We start from the raw sequence: 18,469 nt of genomic DNA on the forward strand, positions 1-18,469 counted from the left end.
TTTGCAAGTCCCGACGGTGACCGCGACTCCCTCGACTCCAGCTTCTCCGGCGCAGGTGAATTTTTGCACCAACAGGATTGGCACTAGAGGAAGGGTCTGTGTCTTCGCAGTATCCTTGTTCTTAAAGGAGCGCTCAACGGGACCGTCTCCGATCATCTTCTCCGACATCCACTCCTCCTTCCCCCACTAGGTCTTCGTCCGATGCCTCCCGCAGGGCATCCACACGGTGATCCACGGCCTCCGCGGCCAGATCTCAGGCTCCGACCTCACCTCCAGTCTCCCAGTCTCTACCCCCTCCCCCGGCAGCGACGGTCAGCGTGGAGCAATTCGACCTACTGGTGCAGCAGGTCAGAGGCCTCACTGAAGCTGTGCAGGCCATGCAATAGCAGCAGCAGCCGCAGGCATCAGTGCAACCGGAAAGAGCGTCGCCAGAACTCCAAAATCTGGCGGTGGGATGGGCCACTTGGGCCAGCCACCCGTCTTTCCCGGAAAGACGAATCCAAGGGTGGAAAGCCCCCAATCAGACCATGACTCCACCTCTGGAAGATCTCTGCCTCCATCCTACCAGAGGACCCTCGAGATCCGTAGTCGAGAGGATTTCCTGGACCGGAGGCTTCAGGAGATGAACCGGCGGATCGAAGAACTCCACCACGCTCCCCCCGCTTATGGTGAGGATATTTGTACTGACCCTCCCTTTTCTCAAATGATCATGCAGGAGCCAATCCCGCCAAACTTCAAGCTCCCTCAATTCGAAAGCTACGACGGGACTTTGGACCCGATTGACCACCTGGAGGCCTTCCCGACAATGATGCTGCTTCATGGTGCATCCGACGCCATTCTATGCCGAGCCTTTCCATCCACTTTGAAGGGAGCGGCGAGAAACTGGTACTCGGCACTGAAGCCGGGTACTATCTTTTCCTTCGATCAGATGAGCCACCAATTTGTGGCTCATTTTGTCAGCAGCCGGCGCCCCCGGAAGGGTTCGAAGTCCCTCATCAACATCAAGCAGAGGGAGGGGGAGTCTATTCGGGCCTACATCAACCGCTTCAATGTCGCCGCGCTGGAGGTCCGGAACTTAGACCAGTCGGTAGCAATGGCCGCTCTGAAAGGCGGCCTTCAGAAGAACGACCTTTTATTCTCCCTGAAAAAGAAGTACCCCAGGGATTTTGCAGACCTGTTAGCTCGGGCCGAATGGTACGCCCGAGCAGAAAAAGCCTTCAAAATGAAGGATGAGGAGACCACGAGAGAGCGGCAGGCGGGAGACTCGAGTAAGCCCGCAGTCAAAAAAGGGGCGAGAGAAGCTCGACCCCGTTCTCGAACTCCTCCCGGACACAAGCACGCCCAGACTCCTCCGCGAGCACGCAGGCAGGGAAGCCCGAAACGCCGAGCTCGGCGGGGCTCTCCCCCAGGAAGGTTCCGCAACTATGTCCCCCTCAACGCATCGAAAGCCCAGGTACTGATGGAGGTCATAGAGCAGCTTCCTAGGCCAGAGAGGATGCGCACACACCCCGGAAAGTGCAATCCTAACAAGTTCTGCCTCTAACATCGCGACCACGGCCACGACACGGAGGAATGCATCCAGCTCCGAGACGAGATCGAGGAGCTCATCCGGCGAGGTTGACTTGATAGGTTCATTCGGCGCCGGCCTGAGGGTAGAGAAGATCGGCCAAGGGCCCTGCCGCCACCTGAACCGTCGAGGAGGGAAGAGCAGCCCGGAGATCGGCCTCCAATCGAGATCATCAACTCCGTCACCGGAGGGCCTCAAGGAGGAGCAGACCTTCCACGACCATGGGACTTGAAAAATCTGTAAATGTATTACTAACGACTTTGCTTTGAATCAAAATTTCTTTCGACTTTGCATGTCTTTCCCTTTTGGCATGGACTTACGACTGGGGATAACCCCTTCAAACAATCAAAACAAGGTCATGTTAAGAATAGGAGGAGAACCTCATCCTAACATGAGCAAAATGAAAGTCCGATTATTTTAAGATCGGATCGGGGGAGAGGCCCATATAACGGCCCTTAGGTGCCCCCATGGCCATGTTAGGAACAGGAGGAGAACCTTGTCCTAACATGAGCAAAGTCAAAGGTCCGATTCTTTTAGATCGGATGGGAGGAGAGGCCTTACAACGCCCTTATGTGCCCCCACAGTCATGTTAGGAATAGGAGGAGAATCTCGTCCTAACATGAGCAAAGTCAAAGGCCCGGTTCTTTTAGATCGGATGGGGGGAGAGGCCCTACAACGCCCTAATGTGCCCTCACAGCCATGTTGGGAACAGGAAGAGAACCTCGTCCTGACATGAGCAAAGTCAAAGGCCCGATTCTTTTAGACCGGATGGGGGGAGAGGCCCTTGCAACGGCCCTTATGCGCCCCCACAGCCCGGTTAGGAACAGGAGGAGAACCTCGTCCTAACCTGAGCTGAGATCGACTACGTCAAGAACAGAAGGAGGACCCATCCTGACGATGACAAAAACCCCGTCGCCCAACAAAATTGGATAAAAGAAAAAGTCTCCTCAATGGCACCTCTACACTTCTACGCAACCCCGCAAAAAGCAGGGGGAGGACCCTCACTCCGAAAAGAGGAGGAAAATTAAAAAGGAAAGCGACGAACTACATTGGCAATAGATGAAAGACAAACTACGCCAAAGACATAGGGGACCTCATCTCCACAAAGACGGGAGTTCCTATCGAACACCCCCGGTCTCTAGGAGGGCTCTCGACACAGGTCAAGAAAATAATGACTCCTTCAAGGTAATGCGAAGTTCGGACCATCGAGCTCGAGCCTACGGCCATGGACGACAAGAAAAGCAAATTGGCGTGGCGACGACTGGGCACCTCCAAGCGACGTTGACGTCGAACAAGTCAAAAGATAAAGAAAGTTCGACGGACGATAATTTAATACAATGCACGGACGAGGTAACACAAAATCTTCTTTTCATTTCATTCACGAAATATACACTACAGAGCTCTCGAGGCTCAAGAAGAAAGATGACAAGACAAGCAAGTCGGTGCGGCGACGACCAAGAACCTCTAGACGACACCGACATCAAAAAGAAAAAGAAAAGCTACGACACCAACAAGCAAACAAGTGGCAAAAGAAGACATATAGAAGGACAAAAGACCAAAAAAAAACCCTAAGGGGGCCCGGCTTCCTCCGACCTCGAACTTTCGGCTTCGATCCTCGTTAGGGAACGCCTTAAACTTTCGACTTCTGCTTCCAATTCTCTCTCTCTCATTAATATCTCCATGTATCTTCGGTGAAATCGCTGGCTTTCATTCTCTGCCTCTCGATGCCTTTTTTCAGGACCTCGAATTCCGCCTCCGCGTCCTTGACGGTCTGCTGCTCGCATACCAGCTGGATCTTCAATTGCTGCAGCTCGGCCTTTCCCTCCCCAAGGGCGACAGATAGCTCTTCTGCAGTTCTTCTCAGGGATTGGAGTTCGCTGGAATCCCGAGCGGAAGCAAGCTGCGCCCCTCCAGCTAGCTGCCCTTGAAGGCGGGCAACTTCGTCGGTCGCCATCCTGAGCCTCCCTTTGTATTCGTCCACTTGCTTGCGCCAGCCAGCCCAGTACGCATCATAGCTCGCCTCGACATCCTGGAGCTGTTGCTGAAGGTCGGAGACCTTCTTCGACCACTCCCGATCGCTGTCGGCCCGAGTCAAAAGTCGGGATGAGCTTCCTTCCAGCTGGCTAATCCTCTCCTGTGCAGCTGACAGCTCCACTCGGAGGGAACTGATCTTGGCGGCTTAAGCCCAAATTCGATCGCTGGCGCGCTTTCTGTGTTCCTCGAGCTCCCTCTCAAAGTTTACCTTTCTCCGGCTGTACTCCATGATCCACTTCACGTGGAGGTTTCGGAAGTGGGTGGCCTCCGCGGTGGCTTCAGAGTGACCCTCCCTCAACCTGCGGAGCTCGTCTTCCATCTTCTTCGACCTTTTCGTCAAATGAAGAACTTCCTTCGTCAGCCGCTGGATCGTGGACTTCAACGGAATCCCCTGGGGCAGGGAAAGTACTTCGGTAGGATACTGCCATCGGGAGACAAAAGCGTCAAGGCGCGTCTCATTGCAGAAAGAAAAATAAAAAGGAGGAAGGAAGAGAGGAGAAGCCATCCACGATGAGAAATTCAACTTTATTGATTGAATATTTCTTAAAGACAAAAAGGAAAGAAAAAATTACAGTAAAAAAAAAATACAAGGTCGGAGGTCTCAGACCTCTGCAATAGGAGTTGGGGAGCTCGGTGTCCCTGGAACGGGGGCTGCGGCAGCAGTAGCAGCAGGAGAAGGACCGGCCTCATCTTCAGACTCCTCGCTCAAGAAGCTGAGATCGAGCTCAAAAAATTTTTTGACCACCTTCTCCTAGCAGAGCTCGAATTCTTTGATGAATGCTTCTTGGCCGAACTTGACGTTCAGGTCCCTCATCTCCGCAGAGGCCTTGAACTCCTCCACCGTAAGAACCCTGGCCTCCGAGACCAGGACCGGGATCTGCTCCGCCAAATTTGCGACCTCGGCCTCTGCCTGCCTCACCGTCTCCTCCGAGGTCTGCTTCTCTTCCTCCCGGACCTGCTTTTCTTTCTCCAGGGCCTCTTGGAAGGTAGCTACTTTGGTGGCTTTTTCTTTGAGACGAGCGACCTCAGTCCGACGATGCTCCTCCGCCTGGATGGCGTCCCTCCTCGTCTGGTTCGTCGCCTCGATATTGGCAAGGAGCTGGTGCCCAATCTGCAAAGGCGGCTAGGGGATCAGAACAAGGGTCGAAAAGCTAATTAAATAAAGATTTGTTTACCTCGAGAAAGGACCCTAGGGAGTTTCAAACCCGCTGCTCAGGATCGGCGCGATCAATCCTCTCGACGACTTCAGGCAGAATGCAGCCGTCGATCAACCGCTTGATCAAGTCCCTGTCATTGAAGGGATTCTCCGGCTCTCTCTCGGAACCAAGGAACTCTTCAACGACGGTTCGGCGGCTACTTACCCTGCGGGCCACCGACTTCCTTCTCCTCCCCCTCTCGGCCTCGGGCACCACCTCGACGCGGTCCCTTGAAGCAGGAACCTCAGCGGGAGAGCTCCTTGAAGAGGCCCGGGGAGCCGGTGGTTCGGCGTCCGAAGGAACGTCGATCTCGGGGGCCACCTAGACAGGCGCGGCCTAGCTCGTCTCCTCCACTCTAGCCTTCTTTGCTGATCCGGAGGCCGCAGTGCCTTTTCTTTTATGGGCCTTGAGGCCCCTGGCGAGCATCCATGCTACTTCAGCGTCTATTCCTGAAAAAAAAAATAAATAATAAAAATCAGTGATGGGGTGAAAAATGAAGAAGTAACATGCAAAAAAAAAAGAAAAAAAAAGAAGAAGAAAAGAAAAAAAAAAGGAAAAGGAAAAGAAGAAGGACGGGAGAAAAGAAGAGGAAAGAAAAGATGGAATACTCGCAGGATCCTGGGGACTCAAGCCAATATTGAATAAAAATTGCTCCTTCAGAAGGTTGGGAAGGAAAGGAGCGGAATAGTCAAGAAGCTTCTGGACGGTCTGAAGGTCATCCTCCCCCAGGCTGGGAGCCCGACGGACAGAGTCCCTTAGAGAGCCCCAAGGGGGCAATCCAAGTCTCAAGGTCGGGCAGTGGACGAAGAGGTATTTTCCCTTCCAGTTGTGGATTGAAGAGGGAGCACCTTTCAGCAACTCCTTCTTGTCAAACTGGAGGAAGAAATACCACCAGTCCTTCGCCGAAGGGTGACACTTGAAGGTGTAAAAATGCCTAAACAAAGAAAGGGATGGCTGAACTTTGACTACATGACAAAGGAAGAGGAACCCTATCAAAATTCTAAAAGAATTTGGAGCAACTGAGGCTAAAGAGATATCTAAGAAGCGAAAAAGGACGACGACAAAGGGCGGAAGCGAAAGCCGGAGTCCGGCACGGAAGGCCTCCTGATACAGGCAGAAACGATCGGGTGGGGGAGTGCTAGCCTGATCGGAGGGGCCAGGAAGCTCCAGGTCGTACTCCGGAGGAACCTCATACAGAACCCTTATCAGTAGGAGTTCATCCGGAGTAAGGGAGCAGGGAATGGCACCCGACGCAAAAATCGGGCGAAGCCCAGCCCCAGATGTGGGTTCGTCTACAGAGTGGGGTTCCTTGGGGGCTGAGGCGGAAGAACTCCCGGAACCGTTAGAGGCGGAGGTGCCGAAAAATATTTCGAATGATTTCAAACGAAGACCCTAAAGATCCCGGAGAAATCAGGCGGGACAAGGGGTCGCGGGAGACCAAACCAGAGGAATGCGACAAAAGAAAAATGGAGGAGAAAGGGCCCCTAAATGGCAAGAAGAAAGACAAAGGTTCCGGGCCTAACCTAGATCGCTCTGAAGGATGCAGAGGGGCGAGGACAGGGATGACTCGAAGGACGCCTAGGGCCAAGGAAGACGCCAAGGAGGGTCAGAGCTCTCGAAGAAAAGACGGATACCGATAGAACTCTCAGGCGGAATAGGGCCCCTAAAGGCGAAAGGACGGGTTTAAATAGACCCTGAGATCCGGTGCCATAATGATCGTGAATCCCCCCAGACCGACCCGCGCTCGACACGTGTCCCACTCACCACAGCAGGCGGCTAAAAGTGGCTGACGGCTGACAGAGCCATTACTGCGCTGTGCCTGGGCCAGCGTACCAGCGAAAATTTCGAAAGGTCCCTTCGAATCGTCCTGATTCGAAAAGACTCCAGCACACGCGCATTTAATGCCAAAATATTTGGGGGCGATCGTGCACAGGATTCAAGGGGACAACTTCGGCTGCAAAAATTTTTCTGTACTTCTTTCATTCGAAATTCGAACTCGAAAGTAGGGGGATTGGTGTTGGGTATAAAATACCCCTCCAGCCGAAGTTCGTGACAGGAGTGACCCTCCGGGGATCGAACCAACTTCCGACCTCCGACAATGTCTCTTCAAACCTCCCAGGCGGCCGAGCCTCCGCAACACTCCCAAGTTTTGCCGACGGACTGGACTCCGCCAGCGTCGACCAGATTTTTCGCGACGTCCGGACTCCTACGGGAGCCGGACCTCGTCCCCAACTCCGGCTGCAGTCAGACTTCGTCCGGGCTCCTACGGGAGCCGGACCTCATCCCCGACTCCGGCTGCAGGCAAACTTCGTTCGGACTCCTACGAGAGCCGGACTCCGCCCAAAACTTCACCTGCAGATTTTGTCCGGACTCCTACGGGAGCCGGACTCTGCCCATGAATTCACTTACAGGTAAACTTCGTCCGGACTCCTACGGGAGCCGGACTTCATCCACAACTTCAATTGCAGGTAGACTTCGTCCGGACTCCTACGGGAGTCGGACTTCGCCCGGACTCCTACGGGAGCCGGACTTCGCCCCCAACTCCAATTGCAGGAAGACTCAGCCCGGACTCCTATGGGAGCCGGATCTCGTCTCCGACTCCGGCCGCAGGAAGACTCCGTCCGGACTTCATCCCCGACCTCAACTGCTGGAAGGCTTCGCCCGGACTCCTACGGGATCCGGGCTCCATCCTCGACCTCGACTGCTGGTAAACTTCGTCCGGACTCCTAAGGGAGCCGGACTTCGCCCCTGACTTTGATTGCAGGTAGACTTCGCCCGGGCTCCTACGGGAGCCAGATCTCGTCTCTGACTCCAACTGCGGGAAGACTCCGTCCGGACTCCCACGGGAGCCGGACCTCGTCCCCGACTCCGACTGAAGGAAGACTTCGTCCGGACTCCTACGGGAGCCGGACTCCGAGCTCCTCTCAGATGAGTAGCTAACCACCTCTCTCCGCCAGACACTCCAGCCGAACTTTGACCGACAGGCCTGGACCCCTTGGCGGGCTGCAGCAACGGCCACGACTCTGCTCCACTTCCTGCGACAGATTCTGCGCGGCCCCATCACTCCCTGGCGGGCCGCAGTAATGGCCATGACTCTGCTCTACTTCCTGCGACGTATTCTGCGCGGCTTCATCACTCCCTGGCAGACTGCAATAATAGCCACGATCCTGCTCCACTTCCTGCGACGGATACCGCACGATTCTTCCATCCTCTGGCAAGTGACGATAACGGACGTCGCTCCACTTCCCGCGACAGACTCCACGTGGCATGTCCCGGTGATAGCCACGATTTCACTCCACTACTCTTTGCAACAAACTCCTCCTGACTCTAGGCAGCCCACTGCCAGACGGTTACAGACATCGCTATCAGTCTGTTGCTCCCTCTGCCTATAAAAGAGGGACCCCAGATACGTTATTCTCTAAGCTCAAAATTCTATCTCAAAACTCTGCTAAAATTTTCGTTCGAGCACTCCATTCTTGTTGAGGCAGAAAACTGACTTGAGCGTCGGAGGGTCTTGCCGGAGCAACCCCACCTCCGGTTTAGACTTCTTTTGCAGGTCCCGGCAGCGATCGCGACTCCTTCGACTCCAGCTTCTCCGGCGCAGGCAAATTTTTGCACCAACAACATCTATATATATATATATATATATATATATATATATATATATGGATAAACATAAGTTCGAAATTCAAAAGTTGAATGATCCTGGGATCCACCCATGATAAACAACAAAAAAGGAGGATAAACACTAAGTTTTGTATAAATAAATATAAACTATCGAAGGATAAATATAAATTTTAAATAATAAATAGAAACTGCTAATAATAAATACAACCTCTATGCAGATAAACAGAAACTATGAATAATAAATGCAAACTCTATCATAATAAATAAAATTTTTTTAGAATAAATACAAATTCAGAGTTTAAAAGTTGAGTGATCCTAAGATCCATCCAGGATAAACAAGAAGAGAGGAGGATAACATTAAGTCCTTCAGAAATAAACATAAACTATCGGAGGATAAATACAAACTTCAAATAATAAACAGAAACCGTCAATAATAAACGCAATCTCTATGCAGATAAACAGAAACTGCGAATAATAAACGTAAACTCTGTACCGATAAACATAAATTTTTTAAGATAAACACAAATTCGGGGTTCAAAAGTTGAGTAATCTAATGATCTATCCAAGATAAAATATAAGAAAGGATGATAAACATTAAGTCCTATCCAAATAAATATAAACTGTCGAAAAATAAATACAAACTCTAAATAATAAATAAAAATTACAAATGATAAACACTAAATTTTTAAAAAATAAACATAACCTATTTATATTTATCCTCTAATAGTTTATATTTATTTCTGTAGGACTTAATGTTTATCCTCTTTACTTTATGTTTATTTTTATAAGACTTAGTATTTATCCTCCTCTCTTATTATTTGTTAGCACTTAATCTTGAGTTTGCGTTTATCCTGAGAGTTTCTGTTTATCATCTCAAAATTTTTATTTATTATTTAGAATTTTTATTTATTATTTAGAATTTTTATTTATTATTTAGAATTTATATTTATTCTGAAGTACTTTATGTTTATCCTGTCGTGGTTCAGAGAGAGCAAGCTGGCCAGTTTGTGTTTAATTTGAGTCTGTTTGTATTTATTATTTAAAATTTATGTTAATCCTTCAACTGTTTGTGTTTATTTCTACGGGACTTAGTGTTCATTCTCCTCTCTTCTTGTTTATCATCAGAGGACTCTTGAATCACATTATTATTGAATTTCGAGTTTGTGTTTATCCTGAACAGTTTCTGTTTATCGCATAAGATCGAATATAAAATCATCGATAAACAATAATTACATCAATTTTTGAACTCAACAATTATAGAACCTATGAATATCCATTGCAACAATTACAGATAATACAAAGCAAATTATGATAATCCTGCCTCACGACCATTCATAATCACCTGCACAGTATATCTGACACATAACTCTGGCACACGAGCATTAGTTGGCACGAAGCAAATATCTAAATTTTATAATCATCAATGTCAATATCACGATGCACAAAATGTAACAAAGCAAAACATATTGTTTTGTAGAAGTCATACATTTATTCAGAAATAGGTACAACCATATCATTACATGTTAATGATGGGACAAATCATGCATATCATTTATAAATAACATCTATCCAACTCACAACATAAGCCATTATAACAAAATTATAACCATGGGCTCTAAAACACTGGTTAGCCATATGGATCATCAAAATCTTCTTCCTTAGATGAACTACTGCTAATGTAGGCTTCGAAATCATCTACCTACATAATTTACAACCATCTAGTAAATTATAGAAAAAGTTTTTTTTAAAAATAAAATAAATATAACATAATTATCAAGATGTAGCTGTTACTAATATTTGCCTTGCATGTTCGAATATTATGATCCTTTTGATGATATTTCTTGTATGTCTGCTATTTTTTCGCTGCAACCTTCATTGGATGCTTGAACCCACTAAGCTTTTTGCGACCTTTACAATTAAAAATCGAAGGATCTTTTAATATCATAGAATTATCATTTATTTTTTCTACTTGGCTATATTATGTCATTGCTATAGAAATCTGAGTATCGCTCTCATCTGTTATACTTTGTTCTACCCATAGATTCTTCTTCAATGAACAAACTTTTTCAATGATGGACTGCACATCATTCATGATGAGATCATATGTTTCTCAAAGGGTACAACTATCATATACTAATTTCAATAATTTTTTACATAGCCCATTGAATCTTATAGTTCTCGATGTCATGTCCTTCTGAACTTCACATACACCCTGTGCCGTATCAGCACCTCCTTCTTTAGCAGATCTCATCCAGTATTTTAATATGTAATGTGGAGGGATATGGTAAATTTGTAAATCAATGAGAACTTTTAATATATGAAAATACAGAATGCCACTGAAGTCAAATATTAGACATGAGCATAAAAATTTCTATAATACATATTACATAATTTGTTATTCTTTATTGTGCATTTCTATTAAAGGTCTGAATTTTAATTATATCATACAATTTATACTTCTCCTCCTCTTCCATATCATACACGAGCGTCATTTTGAGTTGGAAATCGAGTAAAAAAGCCAAGAGAGGAAAGTTGGTCAGCCGTTCGGAGGCAGTGGAGCCTGAGAATAGGGGGGAGGAAGGGTCCGAGGATGGGAAATCAAAAGGAGCCGATCAGGGAACAAAGAGCAAGGGGAACCACGATTGGGGAAAGACCAACTGAAATCGGTTGCAGAAAATACGGTTTCAATGAAATCACATGCGGAAAATGTAATTTTATTGAAATCATAAGGTCTACTTGATGGTGTGACATTATTGGAGTAAACTGTGGGCTCAACCCCTAATTTTGGTCCACGTGGAACCGAAATCATGGGTCGAGCCCATGGTTTCAACCACATGGCAATCGTAACCATAGATCCAGAAATAGCTTTGAAACGGTGGTACTTTTAGAATTAAATATTAAAAAATAATATTAAAAAAAAATCCGGGTCGGTCAACGACGGCATCACTGATCTGAAGATGACAAGTGGACATGGGGCTTACATCCCGATGGGGGACAAGATTGTCAGGCTGTCTTCCATGTTGTCTTTTTTTTTTTTTTTTTTCTTTTTTTGGGGTAAACAGTCTTCCAAGTTGTCTAGGCTAGTATTTGGCGCCCTGCAATTAATTATTTCCAACTGGACCCCATACCTAGCTGTCGAAGCAGGAAACTTCATTTTCACTTGTCATCTTCTCAAGTCAATGCGAGCAGTCTGGTTGAAGAAACGAAAAATCATTCACACCCATCCACTTAAAAAAGACTCCCTAACAAGCTTGTCCATTGTAGAGAACCCCCTGTTTCCACCATCTTCTCCGGTTTTCCTCGAGTATCATGGCAGGCATTCATTGTGCTTCCGTTCCTCGTTCTGCTCTTAGCCAGCTCTTCCCTGGGTTTCCTCTCATTTTACACGTGTCATCTTCTCAAGTCAATACAAGCAGTCTCGTTTAACTACATTCATTCGAAAAGACTTCCGAACAAATTTGTCCACCGCAAAGGCCCCGATTTCCATTATATATCTTCTCCTGCTTTTCCTCAAGTTATCATGGCAGCATTCATTGTGCTTCCGTTCCTCGTTCTCCTCTTGGCCAGCTCTTCCCTCTCTGTTAATATCGATTTTACCTACAACGGTTTCAAATCAGCCACTAATCTGAGCTTAGATGGCTATGCAGGCATCACATCCAATGGCGTGCTTCAGCTCACCAATAACACTAGCAGAGTGACAGGCCATGCCTTCTTCTCGTCACCAATTCAAATGCTGCTCAACACTCGCTCCATGACACCGACTACAATCTCTTTCAGCACCATCTTCATCTTCGACATCATCACTGCTAGGAACGTAGGCGGCCATGGCCTGGCCTTCGCAGTGGCCCCGACAAAGACTCTCAGAGGCGGTTGTTGCAGGTACCTTGGCCTCCTCAATAGCAGTAACAATGGAAATTCTTCGAATCATGTCTTTGCAATTGAGTTTGACACCATCCCGAAATCTAGTATGTTCGTGGACATACATGAGAATGAAGTTGGGGTCGATATAAACAGCATTGTTCCTAATATTTCATTAACTACCTTCTACTACGCCAATAATTCCAAGACGGTGAATTTTAAACTGGAGAGTGGGCAACCGATTCAGACCTGGATAAACTACGATGGTGTTGCAAAAATTCTGAATGTGACCGTTGCTCCCTTCTCCGTAGGCAAACCAAGCCGACCTCTCATATCACTCCCCATCGATCTATCACCAATTCTTAAGAAGTACATGTATGTTGGTTTCTCTTCATCGACAGGAGAAATCTCGAGTTCTCATTACATCTTGGGATGGAGTTTTCGGACCAATGGCATGGCGCGCTCTCTTGATCTATCTCACCTACCCCTTCCTCCACAACCAGCGAAAGATTCGCCGACTTCCAAATTCTCGAGAATCAAAATTGGGGTCATATCTTCTATTGCTATGCTTCTTTTGGTAGCGCTTGCATTCTTTGTTTCCGAGCACTTACGGCAGAGGGCAAAGCTGGCAGAGACTCTTGAGGACTGAGAATTAGATTATCCTCATAGGTTCGCATATAAGGACCTTTACAAGGCAACCAAAGGATTCAAGGAGACAGAGCTTCTCGGCTCGGGTGGCTTTGGCCTGGTGTATTAGGGCACTCTACCATGCTCAGGAGAAGAAGTTGCAGTCAAGAAGATCTCTAGTAATTCCAGGCAAGGAGTGAGAGAATTCGTTGCAGAGGTGGTGTGCTTGGGCCGCATGAGACACAGGAATTTGGTGCAGCTCCAAAGATGGTGGAAGCGAAACGAAGAGCTCCTCCTTGTCTATGAGCTCATGCCAAATGGAAGCCTTGACACCTTTCTCTTTGAAGGTGAGCAATGTGGGCTGTTGAGTTGGGATCAGCGGTTTAAGATCCTAAAGGGAGTTGCTTTGGGACTCCTCTACCTACATGAAGAATGGGAGCAAGTGGTTGTCCACAGAGACATCAAGTCTAGCAATGCTCTATTGGATGCTGATATGAATGGAAGGTTGGGAGACTTCGGTCTTGCTAGATTATACGACCGTGGCAAGAATCCTCACACGACGCTTATGGTTGGAACCTTTGGATACATTGCACCAGAAGTATCGCGCACCGGCAAACCCATGGCCAGTTCGGATGTCTTCGCTTATGGCATTTTGCTTTTAGAGGTGGCGTGTGGTCGGAGGCCAATCCAGCACGATGCTCCAACGGAACAGCTACTTTTGAAGGACTGGGTGAGGGAGTGCAAAATGAGAGGCCAAATATTGGAGGCTGTGGATCCCAAGCTTGGGGAGTCCTATGTGAAGGAGGAAGTTGAGCTGGTACTAAAGCTAGGACTAGTTTGTTCGCAGTCCATTCCAGAGGTCAGGCCTACCATGAGACAGGTGATCCAGTATCTTAACAGGGATGACAGTCTCGCAGATGATGTGGCCCTTGTGTTCTCAGAAGCTGATTTTTTGGATTTGGCATCACTCAACTCATATCTTTCATCCATTGCTACGGTGTCTTCCAGCTCCCTCAGCGGAGGTAGGTGTGAGAGGGTTCTATGAGCAATATGTACAAATGCTTTCATGGGTGCTTTCGACTTCTTGTTAGTTTATCGCATGTATTCTTCTGTTGCTGGCCAAGGGGTCTCTTTGGAAGAACAGAAGGATGGAGGAACTGGCGCGGATGGAGGATCCGGCACGGCATATCCAAGATTACTCTTTCCATGCTGTTGTTCTATTTAGCTCTCCATGTATCTTTTTTCTTTTCTTTTTTTTTTTTTCCAGTTGTAATAATATTTTTTTTTTTCTCATTTTTAAGGTCACCATAAGCATACATCATATCTTACCCAGCTAGCGACCTATGTATTCACGTGAATAGGTGGTTTATACTAGAGGGGCGAATAAGTTGGATTGGATGGGATCACGAGTGATCTTGCAGGATCTGGTTCCTTCATTGAATCCTATTGTTGGACCCAAGTCTAATAGAAGACCGGATTGGATCACAATAAAATTTTCAAGGATCATATATAGAAAGTGGCAGTGGTGGATTAAGAAGTGGTGATGGAGGATTTGGAGTTGGTGGTGGTATAGATAGAGATATTAGAGATGTAGGAGGCAGTGAGTTTTCAAAGAAGATATGGTGAAAAAATAAAATGATGAAATAGGAAATAGAAACTCTAGCTAAAATGGAAAAAAGATGGAAGAAAGAGTTTAGAACTCCATGCCAATTAATTAATTCCATACCACATGAGCTTTCATTATATATCACATGGTAATATGTGATCATTTTTGTTATGATTATTAGATGGAAGTAACAAATAGAAAGAATTGTAATATTTTAAAACTTTGACAATCTAGTTGGAGCGAATCAAAGTTCAGATTAAAAAAATACTCAAAAAATTTAAGATTTTTAACATGATTAAATAATAATAATAATAAGAAATAAATCATTAGTTGAACAAAGCTAGATTATATTTATAGAAATAAAATAAATTGATGGCAATGACAACAATTTAAGAGCAAAAATAGCAATAACATGAAGAAGAGAGAAGAAGGCTCATTCATCCAATGTAAAATTACCGTAGCATCCTGAAGTCAGTCTTTTGATCTTTACTCCGGTCACAAGGCCAATTGAAAGAGATAAAAGAGATAAGAGATGAGGCCTATAGAAGGAGGAGGTGGGGGATGACAGGGCTCGCGCCTGGGAGATAGACGCGGCTCGGCCGAGAAAGCTTCCACTCGACCGGCATCAGGATGCTAGGCGTCGGGAAAGGGGGTTGAGATTACTGCTGCATATAAAATTAAGGGTGCGATGGGGATCTAGGGCCAATATGCCAGCTACTTAGTACCTATGCGGACATGCATCAGCATGAGCATTTAATGCGAAACGGAGACCACGTGCCTAGAGTTCTACGTATTTTTACTGTGCAGAAATACATCCACAGGAAAATTATGCGGGAAATCGATTCCTGGTGAACCGTGTCCGCGTATCTTTCTCTATGTGGTTTCTGCCCCGTAAGACTTCTATGCGTGGACAATTCCTAGGTGCATCATATATGCATATTTTTTCTGTGCTTAAAAGTTAAAACCGTATAATAAGCTTATGCGTGAGACACATTAATGTGCATGGTGTCTATGTGTCTTTCTTGATGCGGTCTGGTTTACCATATAAGAACTTTTATGCTGCAGATAGTTCCGAGATGCCCCGGGTCCGCTATGTTTTTATAGGCCAGCATAATATTTCCATGCATGAGAATAATTTTTGGTGCACGGTGTGGTGTCCGCGTATCTTTCTCTATACGGTTTCTTTACCATAATAATATTTATGCGTAGACATTTTCAAGGTATGTCCGCATAATATTTATATGAGGGGACATGCCCGCATAATAGTTATATGCGCAAGACCGATTGTTGGTCACATTGTCCGCGTATCCTTCTCTGTACGGTTCTTGACTGCATAATAATTGCACGTTCCCTGGTGCGTCAGGTCCGCATATATGCGAATGTTTGGTGCCTAAAAACATTATGCGGATGATGGGTCCAGGTGGCCTCATGCTATTTATATACGGAGATTCTTTAGCATGATAATAATAATTTTATTATTAAAAATCATGGATTATACATATGCATCGAGAAATTATTAGGTAGAATTATTGTTAAGAGTGGCAATAGGTCAAATTTAAATCGGAACGACTAATATTCGTATGTGCTCTACTATGAAAAAATTCATATCCATAGTCATTTCGTAACAATTTTGGATCGGATCAGATCGGATCAGATTGGACCTTATAAATTTCTCAAACCCTACAAACAATCATCCTTCTACCAAGATTCAACTTAGAAAACTTAAAAGAATGTGGCTTAGTGAAGAAAGCTTAGTTCGACTGACATGAGGATGCTAGACACCTAGAAAGGGGGTAGCCGAGATTCGATCACTGGCTTTGGGAATTCAGATCTACCGACTTCAACTATAAATGTAATGCATCATACGGGGAGCTTGTCAAAATCCATCGCATCACCAAATCTTGATAAATAGTCAAGTATATAAAGGGAGAATGAATCCCACCACATTCATCTTGCCCTCCACCTCCTCCCATCAAAACCAAAGCCGATCACCGCTGTTGCCCCTCCATCGAATGACCCTACGAGAAACACCCAGATTGTTGGCAGTGACTGTTGGAGTTTAGGATGGTGTCGGGATTGCAAATGAAGGGACCGTTGGAGTTTAGGATGGGGAAGCACCTCTCGTATTCGGCGAATAGCCCCATGCTTACTGAACCATCAACTACCATATAGAAATATTATGGGTGTGATGGTAGTCTAGGACCACTATATCTGCATATTTATTATCTATATGTATTTGCATCTACATCCATATATATATATATATATATATATATATATATATATATATATATATATAAATACAAACTCGAAATTCAGAAGTTGAATGATCCTAGGATCCACCCACGACAAACAACAAAAAAGGAGGATAAACACTAAATTTTGCATAAATAAACATAAATTATCGAAGGATAAATGTAAATTTCAAATAATAAATAGAAACTGCTAATAATAAATACAACCTCTGTGCAGATAAACAGAAACTATGAATAATAAATGCAAACTCTGTCATGACAAATAAAAATTTTTTAGAATAAATACAAATTCAGAGTTCAATAGTTGAGTGATCCTAAGATCCATCCACGATAAACAAGAAGAAAGGAGGATAACATTAAGTCCTTCAGAAATAAACATAAACTATCGGAGGATAAATACAAACTTCAAATAATAAATAGAAACTGTCAATAATAAACACAATCTCTATACAGATAAATAGAAACTACGAATAATAAACGTAAGCTCTGTACCGATAAACAAAAATTTTTTAAGATAAACACAAACTCGGGGTTCAAAAGTTGAGTGATCTAATGATCCATCCAGGATAAAATATGAGAAAGGATGATAAACACTAAGTCCTATCCAAATAAATACAGACTATCGAAAAATAAATATAAATTTTAAATAATAAATAGAAATTACAAATGACAAACACTAATTTTTTAAAAAATAAACATAACCTATTTATATTTATCCTCTGATAGTTTATATTTATTTCTGTAGGACTTAATATTTATCCTCCTTACTTTATGTTTATTTTTATAGGACTTAGTATTTATCCTCCTCTTTTATTATTTGTCAGCACTTAATCTTAAGTTTGCGTTTATCCCGAGAGTTTCTGTTTATCATCTTGTTGGGTGGATGTCTGGCCAGGACACCACCTCCCAAGATCTTTTCAGTACCACGCGATGCAGCAGGAAGAAAGAAGAAACAAAACAAAAGAAAAAACAATCAAAATACGTGGATCAGCCACAAAAGGGCTCGCCTCCACGGGGCATGCAAACTTCACTATGAAAAAAAAATTTTACAAGAGGAGACCTCACCCTCAACCCTTGTACACCCAATTCTCTCTCATCTGAAGTTTCCCTCACAAAAGCTCTCTCTCTCTTGGAGACCCCTCTGAACCCCTGAAGAGCCTGGCGACCGCTGTCCAGGAGCCTTCTGCTTCTTCTCTCACAGCGCTCTCGCCTCTCTCTCTCTTCTCGGGTTCGTACGGCGGCGAGAAAACGAACCACTTGATTCTCTGTTTCATCACAAGGCTTTTATAGACCTTAATCATGACTTAGATCGTGATTAGGACTCCTTAATCAACCAAAATCACGTCCTAGACTGTCCGATCAAGACCGGGAGCCACCCATGTCGTTGGATCGTGCTTCAGTCCACAAAATAGTGCCGTGGACCGTGAGAAATGCGTGGGAAACGCCCATACGATCCACAGGCCCCGTCGTGGACCACCCGATCCACGGTGGACCGAGGTAAAGGGTCGCGGGCCTGGGTCGCGCGTCCCGCGTGGCCTGGGTCGTGCATCTCGCGCAGGCCTGGGTCGCGCGTCCCGCGTGGGCCTGGGCCTGGGTCGCACGTCCCGCGGAGGCCTGGGTCGCTCGTCCCGTGCGCCGCCGCCTGCGGCCGCGCCGCTACTGCCCGCCGCCGGTCGCCGGCGGTCCTCCGCCGTCTCGA

The 18,469-nt window shown here is 45.8% G+C and overlaps 1 pseudogene; it reads left to right on the forward strand.

Moving 5' to 3' along the window:
• Window positions 1-11,634: 11,634 nt before the first annotated feature.
• LOC140853944 (L-type lectin-domain containing receptor kinase IV.2-like) lies at window positions 11,635-14,167 on the forward strand (annotated as a pseudogene).
• Window positions 14,168-18,469: the final 4,302 nt, after the last annotated feature.

The sequence above is a fragment of the Elaeis guineensis genome, chromosome 15 (genome assembly GCF_000442705.2).
Source record: "Elaeis guineensis isolate ETL-2024a chromosome 15, EG11, whole genome shotgun sequence".
Taxonomy (NCBI): domain Eukaryota; kingdom Viridiplantae; phylum Streptophyta; class Magnoliopsida; order Arecales; family Arecaceae; genus Elaeis; species Elaeis guineensis.